The sequence below is a fragment of the Lissotriton vulgaris genome, chromosome 4_1 (assembly GCF_964263255.1).
Source record: "Lissotriton vulgaris chromosome 4_1, aLisVul1.2, whole genome shotgun sequence".
Taxonomy (NCBI): Eukaryota; Metazoa; Chordata; class Amphibia; order Caudata; family Salamandridae; genus Lissotriton; species Lissotriton vulgaris.
In genome coordinates this window covers 863,622,886-863,644,220 of record NC_141691.1, presented here as the reverse complement: position 1 = coordinate 863,644,220, position 21,335 = coordinate 863,622,886, and positions in this window count along the sequence as shown.

Here is a 21,335-nt window from a genome sequence, read left to right as displayed (position 1 = left end):
TTTAACAATCGTGCAACCAGAACTGTAAGCTTCTTTACCCCCAATCGCGGGCTGTGCTGATCCGTCTATATGTATTATACAGCCATAATGTTCTAGAGGTAGAATTTCAGTAGGCAGAGGACATTCTTGTTCGTATTGGAGAAATTCTTGTGTCTTCAAGTAAGGGTCAAAAACGTATTTAACGTCTGTTTCAGCAAGAGAATTAACCCCTTGTATCCATCTCAGATGTAGAGCTTTTGCATTTGGAATGCTTGCCTTTGTCACTGCCTCAAAGACAGGTACAGGTGTAATGACTTTAATGCATTTACCCTGTGCGAGGGCTCTCTCCTTTGCTACAGCAGTCTGAACCGCTGTCAGAATTGTTTCTGTTGAAGTGAATTTCATTCTAGCTTGTGTGTACAAGTGTGATTTTTAAGCTATTGGAACCTTTTCACCTTTATTAAAGTTCAGGTATGTGAATCCGCGTCTCCCTGGGATGATTCGGATAACAAGGTTGTGTACATTATCGCATGTTTGTAAGTGTGTTGTTGCCAACATGTCTGTTTGCACTGAACAAATATTTTCTGTGTGTTTTTGAACCCAATTAGTTGGTTTGAAATCATGTTTGATTAATTCGTAGATTGGTTCAACACTTTCTGCGAAATTCAGAATTAAAGTTCTTCTGCAGTTTAGGAATCCTAGAATTGACTGTAGGTTTTTCCGCGTTTTTGGAGTTTGGAGCAGCGCACATTTTTCTAAAAAGTTTGCAGCCAGGCTTTTGCCTTCACTTGAAAGTTTGTATCCGAAGAATAGGACGTTGAGGTGGGCGATTCTGGATTTTTAAAGTTGAATTTGTACCCTTCTGAGGCGAACCCAAGTATTATGGTGTTCACCCTGTTCAAGTGCCTGTCCAAATCATCATCTGTAAGATAGATGTCATCGACATAAGATAATGCCTCATCATCAAACATTTTTAGTAACTCTGTTACTCTGTTTGAAAATAATCCTGGACTATTCTTGAATCCCTGGGGGAGACGGCAAAATTGTCCCTGTTTCCCCATGATTGAGAAAGCTTTCAAGTACCCGCTTTCTGGTGCAATGTTTTGACAGAAGAAACTGTTTGAATTGTCTAAAGTAGTTTTATATTTCTTCCAAACTATATTATTCATCAGTGCTGCGCTGTGTGAATTTTGTTCTGCAAAAGTTTTGCAACCAGAGTTTAAATGGCTGAAGTCCAAAACTAGACGACATTTATTGTCTGGTTTGGAGACAGAAAACAAAGGATTGTTAATTGCTTAGGTGCATGTTTCAATCACCCCTTGGTATTCAAGTTAATCTAAGATCACCCTGACTTGTTTTTTAGCTTTCTGCTTTACTGGAAACTGCCTTTGAGCAGTAGGTTGATTTTTCAACTGGATTTTATGGTGAGGAGAATCCTCATCCTGTCCCACATTATTTTTGTATAATGCTGGAGCCTGGGCTACAGCCCATTTTCTGGCATAGGTGTATTTTATATGAATATGAATATGATTAGAGAAGGCTGGCATAATGATGTGGGCACTCCCTGACAAATTCAGGTGGCCAGTCTTTTTCAGCCAGAAGGATGTCATAGCCCTTACATAGTTTTTCCCAAAAGAGTGCTTTTATTTTTCAAGTTATGTCCCCTTCTATTCGGAGAGTTACTACATATAACTTATGGGGTACACTAACCCTGGTGTCCCAGTTTCAACCTGAATGCATGCATTCAGATCCACTGTCTCCAGATGAGCTATGGTGACCTCTGCTGCGCTGTCCAGCATTGACTGAGCCCACTCCCCGTTCTTGAGTTGTGTCCTCAAGATCCTCGGCATGTCTGATTTTAGTACTTGCTACCTTCTTTTTGAAGAATTGAGTTTACTTATTTTTTGGAACGTGTTGTTCGTCTTTGGGGGTCATGTGTTCTTTTTGTTCTGATCGTCCTCTTCTTTCAGATTTCTGCGAGGAAGTCTGAAAGGTACGAGAGGATCATGTATCAGTATCTTGATATATATCAGGTTTTCTTAAATTATCCCTATTTCTAAGGTTATATCTCTTTTCAGAGTGCTCCTCTTGAGAAGATCTACCTCGGGACTGAGAGCACTTTTCTTTTGGAAGTGATTGTCTACTATTTTTCCATTTCTTTTTAGGAGTAGTTAGATTGTTTTTGATAAAAACTTTTTCAGGATCTTCTGTTAGTTCAGGCTTTACAGGTTTCCCTCCCAAACGATCTCTTCCTAGTTCTTCAAAGGATTTTTCAATAATTCTGGCAAGTTCATACGGTTGCTCAGTAATATCAAGTTCTTTTAATTTTTGGCAGATTGCCACTGATGCTGCTTCACCTTTAATGTTACCTAATAAGATAGCTGAGACCTGTTTGAAATCTTTCAGTAATTTCATACCAAGATTCAAGGCTGGTTCCGGACCTTATTCATTTTGAATTTGTCTCAGAATTTCTGGTATTACCACCATAGACGGGACACCGTGGGTTTTTGTATAGATTGAAGCAAAGACTGTACCCCAAGTGTCACAGTCCTCTACATGTGGTGCAATCCCCATTGGTAAACAAATTGTTAGAATCCTGTGTTTCTCATGAGGTGTACTATCATTAAATACTGCCTCTATTTGAGTAATTTTCTGGGTTACCAGAATGGAATTTATTCCTTTTTTATGGGCAACTTACCGATTACTGACTGTATAGTCTGTGGTGTAATTTTGTTTGTGTTCCCCTGATGAGGGGTATGCTGTGGAATTCTAATAGCAGGTTGGACTGTTAAGGTCCGCATGACATATTGTACCAATTGTCTATGTTTTTTAATTAATTGTTTTAGCTGAGCTAACAGTTCTACATTTGACATTCTTTTAATGCTAGAATGTAGTGTATAGCTGGCTAGTACCGGCTATGTAGCTCCTGGTCTACCTAGTGGACCGCGCCTGGTAATGTGATTTTGATGTTGTAGGGTGCCATTAAACCAGAGCTGATTCTCTTGGTAAGTTAGTGGAATTTCAACATCCTCAAAAGGAACTTATTCCGCTGGATGTTCCTCTATCTTATAGAAGTGGAACTCATGTGTTACTGGATTTGCTTGCGGAAAGACAATCCATGAATAGAATACCTCTGTAAGCCGATATTCATGTGCCTCTATTACAAATATTACCTTACCACCTCTCGATGATACTCCATTATTTATGAGTTTGTAAGTTATAATTATTCTTACATTTGCCGGGATGTGTATAACATCCGGGTCATTTTCATTAAAAACCTGTAGTATCTAGGTTTTGTGCGGCTCTAGCCAAATCTTCGTCCCTCTCTGTCATTTTTTATGAAGGTTTGCAGAGCAAGTTTCAAGACAAATAAAGATAAGGTGCACAATATTTTGGAACACTGTATCCTTCAAGGTTGAACAAAATCAAAAACGAATACATAGGATTTTCCGTCCTACTCAGTTTAAGGCGGATATTTCATCCTTTAACCCACTCCAGACTAGCGTTAAATTAGTGCCTTGACCTACGTTGGGGGCCATGTAGTGTAGTTCCTATATTTCCAATAGGCTCTGCGCATTGGAATAATGTATCCTATAGATTAGACGCAGGACTGAGGTTGACTATGTCTCTATCGAATATACCAGGCTTAATTGTGTGTGCCATCTAGCTGAGAGGTCACTAGAAACTTTCTCGAATTCACAAGAAGGGATTAGTGTCTGACAACTGCAGAAACATGACATTTCTGTTTCCCCAACATAAAATGTATCTTCAGAGTCATGGAAACAATAGATAGATATTTCACTCAGTCAATCATGCATGCTTCGTTTCACTAGAGGTGCAGAGAAAGTAGAAAGACAGGCGTTTTCAATAAAAGGTTTTTTGAACAGTCTTCTTTCTCAAGCACAAGAAATGAACTGCTACAATAGTAAAACTGTTTGTAAAACATAATGCGTACAGTATAAATAGTACAATAAAATAATACTGTAAGAGCATTGTATGGTTCCTAAACCATAGATAAATACATACATAAATAACAGAGGCTAACAAGTATTCAACTGGTGCTTCTAAAATATGCCTATCTCGGTGTACCTAAGCTAAGCTTAGTACGAGGAAGGAAGTAAGTGAGGTGTATGATAAATGTCGTTTTCTTTTGCCAAGAATCTGCTAAGGGTCTAATCAGCTCTGTACCTTAGTTTTGAAAGGAGAAGGCTGGTCTCGGGACTCGATTTAACCAACAACCCGCAAGGGTAGCTTGGAAACACTGGAGCTGGATTTCTCGGCAGGAGAAAAGACAGCGTCTCTCTCAGTGCATCTACTGGAGGGTCGGCTTCCTTCGGCACTTGCTATAGCAGGGCGTGTCGGGCAAGTAGATAGTCAAACAGCTCCAAACCACTGTCTGTTTGCTTGGGCGAGTGTGGGCATATTTATACCTTGAAGGTGCTGACTTTGATGTACAGTTGGACATAATAACATCATCAAAGAGTCTCAGTTCTTTAAAAACCCCATGAGTTCTTGGATAAATCAATACTCAAGCAAGGGGAAGTCCCTGACTGCTGAAGGCGGGTTTTTCCAAGAAATCGTTGTGGATTTTCGGAACTAGTGCAAGTAGCCCTGCCGTATTTGGAGTGCATGAGCTATGCCTAATATGGTTAGGATTTCTATGCATATATAAGGATATGGTGATGTATACCTATATAAGGGCATGAATCGGGAAACTTACAATAGAGTGCTAAAATGATAAATAACAGCAAGAAGCTGAAGACCTGTTTTTTCGAGTAGGCCCACAAGGCCATAAGTTTGAGGAGACACACATCAACTCAGCACCAGGATGCCCACCCAGGTGACAGTGAGTTCTACAAATTTTCATAACAACGTAACAGATGAAAGTATTATGTTGGTGGAGTGGAAGACCATGAGGTGAGGGAATTCGGTAGAGGTTGGATGCATGATGATGTCATCCCAATAATACACCTGGAAATATCTAAGGCATTGTCAACTTCTTCCCACTTCTGAAAGTTGTCATAAAGAAAGTATGCCTTCTATTGTGTCATTTGGAGAGCCATGAAATCACATGGAACACTGAAACCCAAGTTAGTGGAACACTGTCAGACAACTTAGAGCCTACCATTGTTCAGTTAATCTAATTGCAACTAAGCTGTAGCAAAGGATAGAATATTCAACATCCCATAGTAGCTCTTAGATAGTGTTGTTGGGTTTGCTGTTGATCCCCAAAATATGTAATGCCTACAGGCAAGGGCTAAGTCTCCACAAAGGCAGACTGTGCCTTCTCCTGTGTAGTCACCCAACCCTTATTTCCTGTATCTTTTTAGATATATGAATACAAGTCTGCTCACTGCTATACATAGATTTGTTGCTACTTTCCCTTAAGTCACAAGTATTCTCTTTGGTGACATTATGGCTGCCAAATAAAATTAAAATTAAATGCTTCTCTTTTCCTTGGTTTCTTCACAAAATATTCCCTTGCTCCATATTGTCTGTCCCGGTACCAACCAGTAACATTTTTCCATTTTTTTTTATTTTACAAGTTTATGGGTGCTATCTTTTCATCTGTACAACTTTATCCTGGAGTTCAACCTCCTAAGCCCATTTCAGCCTGTAATGCATACTGATTGCAACAGAGGCACACCAACTATGTAGATGTTTGAAGACATTCATCACACGTAGAAGAAATGAATAATTTACCCTTAGCAATTGGAAATGTTTCTGATTACCTGAGTTTTCCAAGAGGGAGGAGTATGCCAAATCATAACTCCCAAACTTCCTGGGTCATTGCTCTAAAAATGTATTTCAGTAATGCAGACTGAAAATCCTGAAACATGTTGAGGTTTTTTGTTGCAGTTCTATTCCAAGGGGTTGTGAGAGAGCATATAGTTAGATGTTGAAATGTGATGGAAACTAAAGTTTAAAAACAAAAAACTCTGACATTTACCAATTATAGTTTAATGAGCTAACTATAACTTGCACCCCACCATGCGGTTCCTATAACCCAACATATTATGTCACCCATGACATGTTATATGGCATCATTGATGACAGCTTAAAAGACATCCTTGAAGACATCACTGATGACACCATAGTCATATACAGCTCAGAGTTGCTAAGTCTAATATTGTGGGTCCATAGCATGGAAATAGCATACGGCCTGGAGGCAAGCTTAATTTGAGGAATGTTAGAGCGCAAGTATTACTCAATTTTATAATATTAATGTTGAGCACACCTGATGTTGGTTGCAAAGATGCTTTTCAAAGTAGGTTGTAGCTTAAATTGAGTAATTCTGCTCAGCAGTTCTTTCTGTATAAGAAAGCAAAGTTCCTAATTGGAATTAACAAGGACAATCAATATTTTAGGATCCTCCTTTTTCCTGGTGCCACTTCACAGATCGGCGCAAAACTTTCCACAAAGGAGCAGAGGTAGATCAACAGTTTTATGGAAAACTTTATTGGAGAATTGTCAAACGCACCAAAGTGTGTGTATATATATATATATTTTCACGTAAAAAGCAAAGGTTAAAGGAATGTTATAATTAGGTGAGTTTTTTCTCTGACAACATGAACGTTTTGAACTAAAAAAAAAATACCCACAATGCACTGCTTAGGAACTCACATATGACATTGCTCAAGACTTGTTCTATGGCATAATTTATGTCATCACTGATGAAAAGTTATAGCAGCTTATATGTAAGGAAATAAGGTGAGCACTGAAGAACGGTATTGTGAAATAGTAAAAAGAAAAGGATTGCGTCACAATTTAAAATTACGTGTGACCTGCATAAAAAATGAAAAATTAGTATTTGCTTGACATGAAGAATTGAAAAACACTTGGATAGATGCCAACAGTGAAACAAAGATAGATGAAAGAAGTCTTGATTTTATTTAAATCACAAAAAGGAAAGCGCAGTGGGCACGCAGTCAGGAATGAAAGTTACTAAAATGGATTATCTGTTGGAAAACTGTATTAACAAAATGGTAAAGAAGAGCAGGTCATTATATTTGTAATATTCTACCAGTGACTGGCAAATGAAAACAGAATGGAATTTACCATCTGAAATGGTTATGTGAATTGGAGTAACATTTCTATGTTTATGTGAATGGCCTCACTTGTGGAGAGTTTTTAAAAAGTGAAAAACGGGTTTTGCACTTCAAGGCAGACAAAGACCGCAAGTTCAGCCAAAAGGCATGCCAATTTAGTGAACAAGTGCTGTATGTAAATGAATGCAAATATCCCAAAGAATTGAGTGCCGGCCTTCTCTTCAAACAGGGGAGAGTTGGTTTTGAATGTTCACATGGTCAGTGACGGCTACCGCCCCCTCCCTGTGTACCCACATCAACCCAGAACACATTGACACGGAACGTGATTGTCTTTGGAAGGCAGGGGATCGCAAGACCCCCCGGCCATATTTATTAAGATACAAAATAATAAAATTATTAAACAAATGATACAATTTTATGCAAAAATATTCAGGAACATTATATACAATCATATTGACAAGTATGATAGGCTAACCTTAACAAGATTCTAATACAGCTTGTTTCCTAACTGAATCTAACATCCTCCTCTGAAAATTTTTGCATACTAACATTTCTGGCCATATGGCGAGGTCGCTAACCGGTGTCAGGTCTTACAAGCTGCGCCCTTACCAAAGGTGCGCATGCGCAGACGAGCCCGTTAATTACCTGGTCCACCCGTGCAGCCGAGCCTGTTAATTACTCGGTCCACTCCATGAACTCAATTTAACCACTGAAGGAGGGCCCTTACTCGCGTCATACGCTGATGTCATGAGTACGCGCGGGGTGGCTGCCAGCCTAAGGACAGTGTGACTCCCCTACCCGCGCCCCTTTGCAGCACCAGTTATACCTGCCCCTGAAGTTCTAGGAGGGGCCAGTGACCCCTCCCCCCCTGGGCGGACACCTCCAAAGGATGATGCCGCCCCCTCAGACCTTAAAATAGCTGCTCACCGCTCATGACCTTACCTCATGTCCATACCCTAATAAATACGACGACCTGTGGAAAAAAGGACTAAAGGACAACTACACTATCTAAATCAACATGTCATGACATACCATCGTCAGGCTACTAGGGGAAAAAAAAGGGCTAAACAAAATTGCAACCAACATTTTTTGCTTCAACACCACTTCCAAATGGGAAATAAATATTTAATACACGACAATACATACAGTAAACAGGTAAACAGTATGCACTACACAACATTGCAACTGACATTTATGTTTTAATGCCCCTTCCTAAATGGGAAATAAATAATTAATACACGTCAATCCACACTACAAGTCAGGTATACAATATACAAAACACTGCAATGTTCCAGGGATGGTGGGTGGGGAAAATTAGGAAGCCCCGAGCGCGGGGCACGACCAGTGTGTGGGAGCGTCCAGGCGACAAGAGGGCCACCTGAGCGCTCCCCCCTCCTTTATTCCCGGGATCGCGGGGAGGGGGTGGCATGCCGCTGCCCCCCACCCCCCAGCCGCCTGCCCCTCCGACCCGGAAGACTGCACAACGCCTTCCGGGTCAGGGATCGGGTGCCAGCCAGCAGGTGGTGCGGCGCACACCCCCGCGGCATCATTGGACGCCGGGAGGTAACGCCCCCACCACCGGGAGGCAAGAGGAGAGGGGGTCGCCGCACCGCTATGCGTGTGGGGGGGCCAAGGGCCCCCCCTTTTCACATGGTCAGTGACGGCTACCGCCCCCTCCCTGTGTACCCACATCACCCAGAACACATTGACATGGTACGTGATTGTCTTTGGAAGGCGGGGGATCGCAAGACCTCCCAGCCGTATTTATTAAGATACAAAATAATAAAATTATTAAACAAATGATACAATTTTATGCAAAAATATTCAGGAACATTAGATACAATCATATTGACAAGTATGCTAGGCTAACCTTAACAAGATTCTAATACAACTTGTTTCCTAACCGAATCTAACATCCTCCTCTGAAAATTTTTGCATACTAACATTTCTGTCCATATGGCGAGGTCGCTAACCGGTGTCAGGTCTTACAAGCTGCGCCCTTACCGCAGGTGCGCATGCGCAGCTGAACCCGTTAATTACTCGGTCCACCCGTGCAGCCGAGTCTGTTAATTACTCGGTCCACTCCGTGAACTCCATTTAACCACTGAAGGAGGGCCCTTACTCGCGTCATACGCTGACGTCATGAGTACGCACGGGGTGGCTACCAGCCTAAGGACAGTGTGACTCCCCTACCCGCGCCCCTTTGCAGCACCAGTTATACCTGCCTCTGAAGTTCTAGGAGGGGCCTGTGACCCCTCCCCCCCTGGGCGGACACCTCAAAAGGATGATGCCGCCCCCTCAGACCTTAAAATAGCTGCTCACCGGTCATGACCTGACCGCCACAGGCCAGCATTGTTACCCAATGATCTGGCCTCCCCCTACCTACTCCTAAGAAAGGTCATACTCACCTCGCAAATCCCTCTAGCCATGTCAATATGTTATTAGCCCACAGGACATTCCCTGCCTCAGTCAAGTGTACCGCGTCCTGCAGGTAGAAATGTTCCCCCCAAATACACCCATGAGGTATTGTCTGCAACCGGGGGGCTCGAAATGATTTGTCCAATTGTGTTTTGATCCTCTTTACCGAGTGATTCAACGCCTTGACCGAGTCCCCCCCTCACCTCTGCCATCGAGGTATAAGTTGCGACCAAACTACTGTGCAACCCGGGCATGTCCTGGCCACCCTCCCTGCAGTGGAGATGATTTCCTCTATAAGGAGTCGCCTCCCCAGTTTGGTAAAATCGTTCTCCCCCAGGTGAAGTATCACCACTGACCGGGGGGCGGGTTGCTGAGATAAGAGTTCCTGAAAGTAATCTCTGAACTGGCTAATGCATAGGCCCCCCCTCCCAAAGAAGGAAACACAAACCCCTTATTCTCCGCCCTTCTCCTCCTTTCACCTGAAAGAAAACATGTTTAGCGCACCGCACATAAGAGTGGCCCACAATCCAAGTCACCAATGTCCGTTGATCTTCATGTCGCTTGCGTTGAGCTGCCGTTGTTCCTTGACGTCCCTTGTCGAGTTCCTCCCCCGCGTGACAGGTTTGAGAAACTGCAAAGACCAGAAAATACCAGGTGTGAGTCACATTGCTATGTTATAGCATGTCAATCCATACATATCGTTTGTAACATTCAGATGACCATCTTCCAATTCTCTTAACCTTCTCTACTGAGAGTCCCCTTACAACTGCCTCAGTTGCTGCCCCAATTCTAAAAGAGTGGGTACCAAATTCCATAGGATCCAAGCCTGCTTTTGCGACTGTCAACTCCAAGACTCTTCTAAACTGATACCTGGTCAGTGGTGTACCGTCGGCATGACACAATAGTTTCCCCCCCGCAGCACCCTCCCGCTGCCTTCTAAAGACCTCTACATGCGAGACCGGGCAGCAAGGATTGGTCCGAGCCCGATGGAGCACTATGGTATCCCCCGTCCCTCCTGGTCAGTTTTTGACCTTTGAATTGTCACCCGCATTGTATCCTCCCTGATCACAACGCAGGCCACTTGGAGGCCGCCCTGTTTATCACTCTTTGACGTTGCTACCAACTCGCCTATCCTTAGCGCTCCATAGAACGCTAGTGCGAACGCAGCTTTGAACAGCAGCACCTCCCATGTTGAGCTACAAATGTCATGAAGTGCCGATTATAAGGCTGTGAGCCTTACCAGACCTATTGGTTTCCTCGTATCCGTCGAGTGTCCCTGTATGCGGAGCCAACCCCACACAGCCTTGCGCACCACAAAAGTGTTCGTAGGATCCCTCATGCCCTTGGCCGGTGCGAAGAAGGAGACAGCCGCCCTATGCCTATTTGCAGCTGCCACTGAGCGCCCTTCCTTGTGCATCAATTCCAGATAAGCTACAAAACTGTCCTCTTGCACCCAGCTAACCTCCCACCCATGCCCCAAGAAAGTACGGTAAGACAAGAACGCCCCTTCGTATGCTGTCTTGGTCCTTGGAGCTAAGCTAGCTGCTCGAGGTGCAGTAGTCTGGGGCACCAATCTGCCAGAGAGCAGCCGGGAAATGTGCTGGCGTGGTGTCTGCTACAGGAAGCTGTTCCCTGAATACCTGCATTTTGAAGCAAGAAAGGGCGTCAGCCCCATTATTGAGGACGCCTGGCACATGTTTGGCTCTGAAAACTACATTACATTTCAAGCATTGCAGCACAATTTCTTTTACCAAGCCCAGTATGAATGGACACCGTGCCGCTTGCTGGTTAATGCATTCCACCACGCTCAAGTTATCAGACAAGAACATCACCGACTGATTGCATAGGTGTTCTGGCCAGACCATCAATGCTACCCATATCGGGAACAGTTCCAGAAAGCCGATGTTGGTGGTCAAACCCCACGACCTCCACTCCTCGGGCCACCTCTGGGCGACCCATTTGGTCCCCAGGATGACGCCAAAACCCACACTACCAGCAGCGTCTGTCCATAAACCCAACTCTGCTGATGCCGTGTGGGGGCCGGGCCACACTATCCTGCCATTAAAGTCCTCCAGGAATGCCATCCATATCCGCATATCCTGGCGAACCTCAGATGAAAACCTAGTGTGGTGATGTTTCTCCCGCAATCCCTTCATGGCTTGGGCAATAGAGCGTGAGAAGTGGCGTGCCATTGGGATGACCCGCAATGCAAAGTACAGTTGCCCCACCGTCTCCTGCAGTTGTTGTACGGCAACCGCGTCTTTGAGTAGGCACTGACGCAGTGCAGGCCTAAACCTTGACACTTTGTTCCTGGGCAACCTGAAGCACCCTTCCACCGAGTCTATTTCAATGCCAAGGAATTCCAAACAGGTGGACGAATATATCGATATTTGGGAAATTCTGCCATATGATTGGCTAAGGCGTTAAAAGCAGAAGCTTGCTGCTTATTGGCTACGAGCGCTGCGAGCATTTGCAACTAGGAAGTGTTGGCTGCCATTTTGTGATTTCGTTGAAGCGAGTAAGGTGAAAAAAGGGTGAAAAAAGTAGGATAGAGGAGGAGAGGAGCACTGTAACCTCTGTGGGGTGTTTAGGGTGTGGTATAGAGGGGCTGCGAAGCAAAGTATTCACCCGTACCCGTGTGAAAGTGCTGGGCTACGGAAATTTGGTGAGGTATTTTGTAGAGTCTGATGCTGGTATGGTGAGCTGATGCAGGACTTGGGGATTAACGCCTGAGCCCAAATTGTGTGTCTTATGCTGTGAAGTCATGTGCCATGGATGCTGTACTACAGCTGTGGAAGTAGTGTCAACATGTGCTTATGCCCACTAGGACAAACTACTGGTCCCTACTGGTCTAAAAGTCCTGGGGTACGGAAAATATGTGAGGTACTGTCTAGAGTCTCATGCTGCTAAGCTCAGCTGCTGCTGGACTCAGGGATGAAAGCGTGAGTCCACACTGTGTGTCTTATGCTGTGAAGTCATGTGCTCTGGCCGCTGTGCCTCAACTGTCCAAGTAGTGTCAGCATGTTGTTATGTCTACTCAGAGGAACTTTTGTTTCGAAGATTGTAAGTTGTGTATGGTGCTTAGGGTGTGTTATATAGGGAGTATGAAAGTAGATTTGCGCGTATCAAATGAATTCGGTATTTGTAAAGTGGAAAGCACTGACTCCTACAGGTCTGATGGCGCTGGGGGCGTAAGCTGAGGTGCTGCTGGAGTTGGGGATAAAGCTGATGAACTACTGACCCCTATTGTGAACTTTTAACCTGCACGTGCTTTTAAAGGTTCAATAAAATTTTGCTAAACTATATTGTTAGGTTAAAAAAAATGTCTGAACTTTTAACCTGCAGGTGTCGTAGAATGTTGCAGAAAGTGTAGTTATAAAATAGGTTGAACTTCTGACCTGAATGTGGCACTGAATATTAAGTACGTTTTCGTATGGAAAATTGAAATTTAACCAATGGAGGTAAGTTTTGGAATGTCGTTGAAGGATTGAAGTATTCTGATGTGTTCTTTACATGGTATCCTTCGCTCAATCTGCTATTTGCTGTTGCTGGAACTTACCTGCCCTGCCACAAACAGTCCATGGGGACTGCATCGTTATCACTGCTGCCACGCTCCTCCCACACGCAAGTTGGCCCAGACGCAGGTACAAGTGAACTTCATTTCCAAGAGTCCCCCTGTGGTGCCGACCACCAGCGTCACAGCCAAGCGCCAGGAGGCGCTTTAAAATCGCTCTAGGGCTCCCGCAGCGCTGGTCCCTTGCTCAATCTGCTCGTTGCTGTTGCTGGAACTTACCTGCCCTGCCACAAACAGTCCGTGAGGACTGCATCATTGCCACTGCCGCCATGCTCCTCCCACACGCAAGTTAGCCTAGACGCGGGTGCAGGGGACTTCATTTCCCAGGGTCCTACCAGCGTCACGATCAAGCGCTAGGAGGTGCTTTAAAATCACTCTAGGGTACCCGCAGCGTGGTCCCCTCGCTCAATCTGCTGGTTGCTGTTGTTGGAACTTACCTGCCCTGCCACAAACAGTCTGTGGGTACTGCATCATTGCCACTGCCGCCACGCTCCTCCAACACGCAAGTTGGCCTAGACACGGGTGCCGGGGACTTCATTTCCCAGAATATTGAAAAGTCTTTGGGCTCACATAGGAGCGGTATGAGTTGGGATTGCGGCTTAGAACCAGTAGTCAACCACTCAAATGAAGGGGCTAATTATCCCTTGGTGAGGTGTGGTTTATGCCTGCAGTTAGGCTATAGTGATAATTACAGTGACACCATAGGACCCAAATTAGCATCATGGAACATCGCAGGGCTTCCACAAAAAATAGCCTCTGTAGATTGGTCTATATTCATTGAGGAGCAAGATATCCTGTTCTTCAAAAAATAACCTCAAAATTGGTAAACAAAAGGTATTTGATGGGGAACAGATGATTCTTTCGATTTTATTTGCAAAATAAGATGGTACTTAATACGGAATGGCAGGAGAAAAGATGGTAAAAATACTCTCTTGGAATGTCAATGGACTTAGAACTCCCAAAAGAAGAAGAAGAATTCTGGAATATTTGAAAGAAGCTGAAAGCGAGATTATTATTCTCCAAGAAACCCATTTGTTGAAATCGGAATGGTCCCAAATGGTAAAAAACTTACGATGGATAGGCTCAAGTATCCATACAACACAAGACTGTAACATAAAAGGGGTTGCTATCATCATAAAAAAATCCCTGAATGCAAAACTGGAGTCTGAAGCAGTGGATAGTAAGGGTAGATGGGCAGTGGCCAAAATCAGGATCGAGGGATCCATATTTACGATCGCAGGATATTATGGTCCAAATATTGATGATTCTGTTCCTCTTAAGAAACTATATTCAGAACTGCTGACATCCCCAGCCCCGATAATCGTAGGAGGAGATTATAATGTCATTCTAGATCCAAAAGTAGATAGATTGCCTCCCTCTAAACAAATGAATTCACCAAAGATGAGGGAGTGGCTGGGAATATACAAAAAAGACTTGAATCTGGATGACATGTGGAAGCAAAAGGGAGAGAAAATCTACCCCTTTACTTTCCACAATAAGAAACTTGGGCATAAATCCAGAATAGACTTCTTCCTAATAAATAACTTACTTCGGGATAAGGTTAAAAGCATTGAGCACCAGCCGGCACACTTGTCGGATCATTCAGCAGTACTACTAAAGCTCCTAATACCACAAATTCCAACTCCGACTAGATGGACATTGGACCGCTCGATATTAATGGTGGAAGATATGGTGAATCAACTTTTAACAACCACCGTTAATTACTTTGCAGATAATGATATGGGAACCCCTAAAAGAGTAATATGGGATGCATACAAAGCGGTAATTAGAGGCAATCTACTCAGTTTGGGAGCCCACAAAAATAAGCAAAGAAAGTTAGATATTAAAAAATTAGAAGTAGAAATCAAAGAACCAGAAGTACAGTTAAGTGATGGGATATCTTCGGAGTTAAGAGAAAGACTAAGAGAGAAGAATCGTAAGTTAAAAGAAGGCCTGACAGACTATCTAGAGAATATTGTTCAAGAGAAATGGGAGAACAGTAAATTGGCTAATTATGAGTATGGGGAAGGCTGCGGAAAGATGTTAGCATGGAAACTGAAAACGGACCAGACAAGAAATACCATTTTAAGTGTATATACTAAAGATCAATCAGCATTATGTGTGGAGGATGTCTCTATAAGACAAGAGTTTCTAGACTTTTTCTCAACGATATATAAAGAAGACAAAAACCCCATGGAAGAAAACATTAAGAACTATCTAGAGGGTATACCTTTGCCAAAACTGACTGAAGAGGAAGTGGATTTTTTGAATAGCGAAATAACATCAGAGGAAGTGAGAACTGCTATAAATAGTTTAAAAAAGGGGAAAGCTGCTGGTCCCGACGCATTTCCTAATGAATTTTACATAGCTTTAAAAGAACCGTTAATTGCCTACTTGACAGAGATCATGAACAATATCTATATGGATTGTGAAAAGATTCCTGACTCATGGAATGACGCAACTATAAGCCTAATATTAAAACCAGGGAAAAATCCAAAGTTGTGCGAGTCCTATAGACCAATATCATTACTTAACTGTGATTATAAATTGTTCATGAACGTATTAGCAAAAAGACTATCAAAAGTAATGCCTACACTAATTGATCGGGATCAGAAGGGTTTCATAAAAGGCAGACAAATCCAAGAAATTACACACGAACTATTAGCTGCGATTGATGTAGCTATTTTAGAACAATTACCTCTTACAGTTATTACGTACAATGCGGCGAAAGCCTTTGATCATGTGAATTAGGCTTTTCTAAATAACATCATAAAAAAAAACAATTTAGGAAGTAAGTTTAGTCACATGGTGAAGGAAATATATACGAGCCTGAGAGCAAAAATAATAGTGAATGGAAATCTAACAGGTAATATTACTATTCAGAGGGGCACGAGACAAGGTTGCCCCTTGTCTCCACTGCTTTTCAATTTATAAATTTAACCACTGGCTTGTGCTATCAGAAATCATAGACAAATAACACCATTCAAATACCGGAACTGGTCAAAGAAAGTGGCACTATATGCAGACGACCTCATGGTGTTCACGGATAACTACAACCTTTCAGAAAAGGCAATTAATGAAACAATAACCAATTTCGGTAAGGTCTCAGGATACTTGATAAATACTAGCAAAACAGAAGCAATGAGTTGGAATAGCAATCTAATGCCAGCTTTCTCAAAGAATAAAATAAAATATCTGGGAATCACACTAACCAAAGACCTGGAGAAAATACCACAACTAAATTTAAATATAGTAGTTAGAGAAATGAGAAGACTTTTTAAAATCTGGTCCGGCTTACCATTAAACTTTTTGGGTAAATCAAACGCAGTCAAAATGACAATCATCCCTAAATTTACGTATCTTTTCAATGCCATTCCGTTGGAGTTTAAAAAAGTAGCTTTAAAAAAAATACAAGGAGAACTATCCAGCTTTATTTGGTCGGAGAAGAGCACAAGGATAGCCTGGAATAAACTCAGGAGAAGAAAAGAACAAGGCGGCATAGCAAGCCCAGACGTGTTTGAATATTTTAGAGCTTTTCAGTTTAAAAACTACAGAACCTTGCTAAGAAAACACTGTGTATACCCAAATTTCCTACAACATCTTACAAATGGAGAAGATCATTTTCTTTTCAAATTCGGCCATCCGAAATTTTTTAAGAAAGTAAAACTGAAGATTCTAAATAACACTGTCAAACTGTGGACTCAAATTAGAAACGTAGTGAAGATCCCATATTATAGTAATATGGCCCCAATATGGGACTCACCTGGAACACCGGAGTGTTTAAATGATGCATTATCTAGACCACTCAGACAATTAGGATTTGAAAAATGGGGACAACTTCTATTTGAAAACTCTTTAATATCTTGGGAACATCTACACACAATAACGGAAGGGAAGGTCTCGAAGTTTAAATGTTACCAATTGAATAGCTGGGCTAATACCATACCAAAAGAAGCAACAGATAAGGGTAACCTTGAAGAAGAAATACTAAAAGAAGCCATAATAAAAAAAGAGGTATTGAAATGGTATTGGGCGTTAATCGAGGCTGGAGATGAAGACTTAACAATATCAGACAAAATATGGAGAAAAGAGTTTCCCAACGAAGAGATTGATTTGGAAGAGATTTGGATAAAATCTTCGGAAAAATGTTGGGCGTGTGTAAAATCGGCAGCTTTAAAAAGAAATCATCTGCTTTCAATTCATAGAGCGTATTGGACACCAAAAAGATTATTGAAGTTCAAAGGTGCAACAGTAAAAGCATGCAGTAAATGTGGTGAAGATAAGGCGGATGACATTCATATGTTTCATCGATGCCCAGCCCTTATGGGTTATTGGCAAGAGATTGGTAAGACCTTATCGGCGGTAGTGGAAACACCAATAACTGTAAGTACGCCTTTAATTATTTTTGGGATTCAAATAGATGTCTTAAGGCTAAGTAAACTTCAAGAAAGCCTAATATATGTTCTGATATTGTTAGCAAGAAGAGAGATTTGCATAAATTGGGTGAAACCAGTAGCACAGACACATGAGGATTGGCTGAATTCTGCTATTAAAATGTGTAGACTAGACAGAAAAGGGAAACGTACCAAAAGGTCGTTGTTCTGGGCGATATGGGAAAACTTTACCACCCCTAGTTAATAACATAGATTCCTTTGTCTCTCTCCTCTTTTCTCTTTAGTTCTTTTCTTCTCCCGCTTAAGTGTTTTGTCTCTTTTTCCTTTTTCCGTTTCCTTTTCCTTTCCTTTTTTTTGTTCTTTTTTTTTTGTTCTTTTACTTTTTGTTTACCATGATTAAAGCGGAGACAATAATTTCCAGGCAAGATTGGAACTTTGCCGAGTAGCTATACAGCTAGCTCATCTCAGGAACGTTGGAATTATTGTGCAGGATAAAGGTAAATCGGAGTATATTGACTGGTTTCAAGTTACAGCTGGAAGGCGATGGGACAGTGAAGGCAACATTTTGGAAAAACCGTCAATTCTCTCAAATACCCTTTTATCTACTCTTTCGCGATATGAGGTAAAAAAAAAATAAAAAAATAAAAGATATCCTGTTCTTTCAAGAGACTTGGGCCATGGACCAAGAATTCTGCCATGGCTATGTAAACTTCTCCAAAGGAGCGGAACAGGGGCAGCTTGGTAGACCGAAAGGGGGATTGACCACTTTGGTAAGACAATGTGATCAGATGGAGGAGATCTATATTGATTCCAAAGACATCCTTATAATCAGTCTACAGTGGGCCAATACCCAAGACCTGCCACTAATTAATGTATATTCAAGGGGTTTGCAAGGTGGGAAAGGCCCCCTACGGTGGCACTTTTAGATACTTTCTTATTAGAATACAGAGGTGACAAACATGTTATAATAGCAAGCAATTTTAATTGCACATTTGAACCCCTGGATTTTCATGATCTAAATGTTAGTGAAGAGGAGGACGCTCAGTGTTCCATTCCTCTGCTGGATCATCCTGTAATAAAAATGTGGTTGAGTGCAGCACTCCAGTTAAAAGTTTTTTGTCTGGAAAAAGGGGTTAGGGCTGTTAACGGGAGATCAGTTTCTGACAAACATGGTATGCCTACCTTTAGTACTGGGCAGCGTACCGGTCGGAAATATTTTTTCCTACTCAACAAGGAGTTTTGGTCAAATTTAAAAGATATGGTGGTCTGTGAACTGCCGAAAGCTACCATAACCCATTATTACTCTCCTTATGTTCACCGCACACACTCCTTGGAGCAAGGTTGTCACCACGTATAGATTATGTTGAGGCCCAACTGACAAATGACTCTATACGAGTCAAATGGGCGAATGTGATCACAAAGGAAGAGCATATGGAATAAATGAGTAGGTTGGTAGTTAGCGCCCAAGGCACTCTACAGACGTGTGCTACCCAGGAAGAGTTCAATTTTACTGATGTCCAGGTCCATGAGGATCTTTTAACACAGCTTAAAAGCATTTTCATCACCAAAACTAAAAAACTCATGATCCACTCGGGCTTTAAAGCTGCCCCCTGGTATAAAACTTCTTGTTGCACAGCATATAGGAGTCTAGTTGTGGGAATTAGGTCAAAAGACAGTGAGGATATACGTAAGGCTAGGACTGTATACAATGCAGCCCAATATTGTGCCAAAAGGGACTAGGACAAACAACATTGGGCAGAACTGCTTAAGGCATGTTCGGGGAGAAACATGACTGCTTTCTGGCACATGGTCAAGTGGGGTAGAGGGTTCCCCAGTAAGGTGCCCATGAACCACGTAGCGGTACAAAAGGGGGCGCTGATGGACGAGCATCTGAACCAATCAAACACTCACACCCAGTAAACAGATCTGGGTTTAATCCATCACCGTTCTTTAGCCCACTCTGCCACCCCAGTTCAGACAAAGAACCACGTAGAGCCAGACCAGTGGGTCTCCCATTTTAAAGCTCGGTTCGCAAGTGCCGGAGATGCACAAGATTTGTTTGAAATGCCATCCCCCCATTTCCACTTTATATTTTAGTAAGAAAGAAGTGGAAAACGCCCTACTCCTAGTCCCAAGAGGCAGGGCGCCGGGGGCTGATTGCATTCCTGCTGACCTGTTCCCTCATGATATAGATACATGGGCATCATACATTCAGCTTCTTATGAATGCTATCACTAATGGAGCACCTAAGCCTGGTACCTGGGCAGGAGTAGTTATACTTCCCATCTACAAAAAAAGGGATCCTTCCCCACCTGGGAACTATAGACCCATAAGCCCTATTGATTGTATTCTAAAGGTATCAGCAAGGCTGGTACTAAGTAGAATCCATGCTTGGTTGGAGGAACGTGATATCCTATCCCATCTCCAGGTGGGGTTTCGGTCCTGCACTAGCACTGTAGACCAGGTGTTTAGGTTTATCCTTATATACTGGCGTACCCTAGTACTAGGGAGAGGCACTATCTATGCAGCATTTGTCGACCTTAAGTCGGCATTTGACCTCGTTCCCCGTACCAAGATGTGGTGTAGTTTCCTGAAGATGAGTATGCCGTTGGACATTTTGGCCTTTTTGATTAAGTTGCACGCCGATAACTACGCGCAGGTGCAATGGGATGTGCGGGGTAGCACCACTGAAAAGTTTTCTGTTGAGAAGGGGGTGAGACAGGGGTGCGTTCTAGCACCCACCCTCTTCTCAATATACATCAATGGGGTAATGCAATACTTTAAGAATTTTCCTACGGATGCCCCATCTCTAGTTGGGTCTAAGATCCCCTTACTCATGTTGGCCATAGATCAAGGCTAGACTTTTTTTTGATAAGTGAGACCCTTAGAACTTGGATGACAGAAGTGAAACATTTTCGTAGGGCATTTATCTGACCATACTGCTGTAACCTTAACCTTGAGACTTCCTAGCAAATTAAAAAGTAAAAGATGGACTTTAGATCGAGCAATTTTGGGCAAGGAGGAAATAGCAGAAAGATTGGTGGGAGAGACAAATGCCTTTTTCTTACAAAATATTGATAGTGCCCCTATAGAAATTGTATGGGACGCCTACAAGGCTTTTTTAAGAGGCTGTATTACTTCTATCCAGCATGCTAGGCAAAGTAAATATAAAGCCGAGATAGGAGAATAGAGAGCAAAATTCAAGAGCTAGAACAAAATTGCATGGCGCAAGGAGAAAGTACAGAGAGGGACACTATAGACGGATTACTATCCTATAGATTGAATTTGGCAGGGGTACTGGATGATAGATTGAAGACGAAGTGGGAGGCCAGTAAAATGGCGCATTTCAAATACGGGGAAGGCTCTGGTAAACTTCTTGCATGGAAAACTAAGCAAGAATTAGCTAGAAGTAATATAAGATAAGTAACATGTAACGTTACGGGAAAAGTGTGCCAGGATTCGGCAGATATTGAAGAAGCTTTTCGGAGGCATTTTGAGAAACTTTATAGAGAGGAACTTATGCCTCAGGACAGCACAATAGAAGCTTGGCTTCAGAGTTATCCTCCAGAAACAGTAACTGATGAGGCCTCCAGTAATGTAAGTAAATCAATATCCCAGGCTGAGATTAGGAAGGCAATAGTGTCACGTAAGAAAGGTAAGGCACCAGGGCCAGACGGCCTTCCGGCCGAGCTTTATAAATCTCTGGCTGAAGCTCTGATTCCAACAATGGAAAAGTTGTTCACTTAAATTTTTGATAAAGGTGGGAATATGCCTCCCTCATGGAATGAGGCCACGCTGGTTGTTATTTTAAAGCCAACTAAGCTAGCGAACCAGTGTGACTCGTATAGACCAGAGAGACTGAAGGGTATCATGAGTGGTTTGTTACAGCAGGACCAAAGGGGCTTTGTGCGAGGAAGAGGC